Here is a 3,930-nt window from a genome sequence, read left to right as displayed (position 1 = left end):
CATGTCCTCTGGTCCGGAGCACGGTCTGCAGTCCGGTGCGGGGGGGGGGGGGGCCGGCCGAGCCGGGAGGGTGGGCGGTGTGGGTGCTACATCCACCTCTCTGGGTGAACACACTGCTCTCTGCCCGTCCACCCTGGGTACCTTGAGGGGGTGCCTGGGATGGGCTGGGGGCAACAAGATTTGTAGGATTTGTTAAAAAAAACTGTGAAGGATTTTTATAATTTAAAGGTGCAAATGATCCTTTTGGGAAAAGCAGGGAAGGGATGGAGATTTTGATGGGTGGAAGGAAAGGGGTTTGGAAGCATTGCAGGACCTGGCAAGGGAGCGCCCCGGGCAGGAAGAAGGGACGGTGAACACCGGGTCACCGGGCGGTGGCCTCTCTCTCTGTGCGTCCCTGCGTGCGCACCTCCCTCCACACGTGCGGAGTGACCTGGTCCTCCCCACCACGGCCCCGCCCAGTGAGGACCCCTGAGCCACACCCTCGCCCAGACCCAGCCTGCACCACAGTGCTGACCTATACGGGGCCCGAGGGCATGGAGGCCCCAGAACTGACCCGTGGGGACACCTTCCCACAGTGGGGGATGGCGAGGGCGTCAAGGGCCCCGGCTCCCTGCAGGACAGTCTCCGTCTGAATTTGGCCTCCGTCACTGGCCTTGGGCAGGCTGTCTAATCTCTCAGACCCTCACTTCCTCCTCGGTGGCTCCCTGGCCCTGCCCGAGGAGGGCATTTAAATGAGATAGTCCATGGAAAGGCACTTGACCTTGTGCTTCCACGAAACAGGTGGGGGCGGCGCAGCAGCCCCGTCACTGTCGTTTTGCTGCCCAGTGTAACCAGAACCTGCTACAACGCCGGCCGGCCAAGGCGATGGCTCCACCGGACCCCGGGCCCCGTTCCCTCAGCAGGTGTGAGCGCTGACATCATGAAAAGCAAGACGGAGAGAGAAGTAGAAATCTGAAAATAACAAAGCTTTATTTGGTTTATGTCCCATCTCCAGAAGTGGCATCTAATTTCAGAAAACAAAGTTCAAGTCTGCAAAAAATGCACGTACAAATCTTCTAAGGAGATAACTCTACAGAAATATACACAACGGGACCGCGGCCTGGAAGGTACGGTTAGAAAGCTCACACCCTAGGGTCTTCCTGGGCCTCTGCTCCGATGGCGAGGACAGGCACCCGAGAGAGCCGATGTCATTTTCACATACATATTTATACAGATGTGTGTACGTACATTTGTCCTGTTTGTCTACAATGGCGCAAACCTCTTGTGGAGTGCAAGCGACGGTATTCCCTAATAACATGGCAAGGTCATTGCAAAGTCATCCATACAGTATTGTAAAAAACAGGGCTATACAGTCACAGAGTAGATATACAGATAAGTGCACGCGTTTGCACGCTGATTGAAAATACTACTTGCATTGACTCTTGCTTTGGAGTCACAAAGGGATAACGCTAAGTAGCTGCTCATCAAATGAAAGGCAACAGTTCACAACTGGTCCAGTTGTGATGGGCACTCACGCTGCTATGTCTGCAAAGGAAATTACAAACGAGGCTCCAAGGTGGGTTACACAGAGTAACGTTTTTAAATGTACACGTTCTATTCAGAAACTCCTCTCTCACCCTTCCTTCCACAGAGACCCTAAGATTACAAAACCGGAAACCCCACCGTGCAGCTGTGGGGGTCCATTTGTTAGCCACTGGGACAAGAGGACGTTTTCTACCATTTTTAATTGGCCGAGAACTTAAAAATGAGATGTTTATGTTGGCGCTCAGGAGTCATGGAAACGTCATGAGCAAGAGACCCCTGGGGTAGACGATGATGGAACCGTTGAAAAAAAAATCAAAAGTAAAACTGTAAGAACAAAAGGGTCACCGTGACCATCAAGATGCTTTCAGGAAATCCAAGGCCGCGGCCCAGTGGAGACTGGGCTGCATCTGACATCTCCAGGACACTCCAGGGCTCCCGACCTTCACCCGTGACCTTTACCTCTCCCTCCGGCCCAGTCATTCCGTCCAGCAGGCCGGGGTACGTTCAGGGGCCCCCAGGGGGGGCGGTGGTCTGGTAACCTGTGCTTGGAAATAGACCAGCACTGTCCCCAAGGCCTTGCTGGGACCCACACAGGGCCAGCCGTCAGGGGGTGCAGTAGGTGCTTCTGGGGCTTCCCGGGGGCCAGTCTGGGGCCTTGAGAACTGGGCCCGGGGGAGGGGGCTATGGGAGAGGGGGGTCCCTCTGCGCCATGTCACCCACTAGTTGGGCCTCCGCGCCCCTCATGCAGAGGTGAAATACCATGTACCCGTACACAATTCCAGGGCCGCGTTTGAGTTCATGTGCAAAATGCAGGCCAAAGGCACCCGAAGGTGAGGCACGGGACTCTCTCTTCCATGCACCCAGAGAGCCCAGAACGGGAGGAGCTGCCCCCCTGCGGAAACCTCAGCTCAGCGTGATCATGTCGAGTTTTGCTGTTTCTTATTTCTGTGGCGTGGGGCTCGTGCTGTTCCCAAGATTTGGTTGGTGGTGCTGCTCAGGGGCCGCGGGAGGAGCCTCTGGACTCCGCGAGCACAGCGATAAACACACAGGCGCCTGGGCCATGTCCTCCGTGGGTGGATGGCAGGGTGTCTCCCGGGAAGGAGCAGCGGATCGGGCGGACCCAGCCCTCTGGCCACGAAGGCACCCACCCCCCGGCTGGCTCTGCGGCCTCTCAGCGACCGGACCTAAGGCGCCTGATGGAATTCTCCTTTGTGGCGCAGGGTCACTATTCCCGGGAACTGGGAGGCGGCCGGGGCTCAGAGCCTGACCTACGCTCCCCTGCATCATTCATACAAACCAGGTTTGCGTTAAGTGCAAAGCAGATTTGCTCGGGCCTCCGGTGCCCTGGACCCGGCCACAAAGCGTCTGTTGGTGCAAGCCGGCGTGTGCAGAGGTAACGTGTGAACTCGGGCTCAGGCTAAAGAAACCCTTCTGTCTGCGCAAGGATGAGAAAAAGAAACGGGAAGAATGTTCTCAGAGGATCCAGCTGCACCCCCAGGGTAAGAGGGGCTGTGAGCGCCGTCTCCACTCTGCCTTCCTGCCTGGGGGACGGATTTTACAGACGCTGAGGTGTTGATCTCTGATGGCCTGTGGCCCGGGGAGCCCCGTCACACCAGAGGCCATCGTCCCAGAGGAGTGTCCCTGGCGGGACAAGCCAAGGACAGGGTCCCGGAAGGACGGTGGTGTGACTGTGAGCAGGGCCGAGGAGGACTGGCCGGTCCGCAGGGGCAGCGGGTGCAGGAGGAGGGGCGGAGGGAGCAGGCGAGCGCACGGTGCCACTTCCAGCCCGTCCCACACATGGGGTGCCCTCTGACTTCGCAGGCCACCCCTCTGTCCCTGTCACTTCAGTTTGCAGGGGCCACTCCTGTGGCTTTGCTCAGCCCGGCTCTCTGTATACCAGAGGAGGGCGGGAAGGTCAGTGTGAAGGCCAGGCCTCAAGCACCACTGCCCTCGGAAGTCCTTGCTCGGGGGAGCTAAGACAGTGCACAACCCCAGCCTCCTTCTGGGTCCTGCTCACGTCCACTGGGGGAGCAGAGCCTCCGGAGAACAGGCCCTCCCCATGGCCGCCGCCTCGACAGAGGCCGGGCCCCAGAGGTGGGTGTGGGGAACATGAGAGCAAGGCTCGAGGGAGGCTCCTCTGAAGAGTGGCCGCCAATGCCCACATCCCCGGAGCCTGCTCCACGACCAGGGGATCGGGGAGGAAGGGGCTCACGGGCCTCCACACGCCGGGGGGGGGGGGGGCTCGGCACGGTTCAAGGTCGTGGCCGGCCTCGATGAGGCAGGAGGAAGTGGGTGTGGGGTCTGGGAGGACAGAGGAAAAGCACAAAACTTTAAGACAGTCCGACTAAAACACGAAGGCGTCCGAGAGAGAGCAAGGTGACTGCTGGCCAGCCGAGCAGTCGGGCC

Source organism: Suricata suricatta, chromosome 5 (assembly GCF_006229205.1).
Source record: "Suricata suricatta isolate VVHF042 chromosome 5, meerkat_22Aug2017_6uvM2_HiC, whole genome shotgun sequence".
In the NCBI taxonomy this organism is placed as follows: domain Eukaryota; kingdom Metazoa; phylum Chordata; class Mammalia; order Carnivora; family Herpestidae; genus Suricata; species Suricata suricatta.
Note: the sequence above shows the minus strand (reverse complement) of the source record.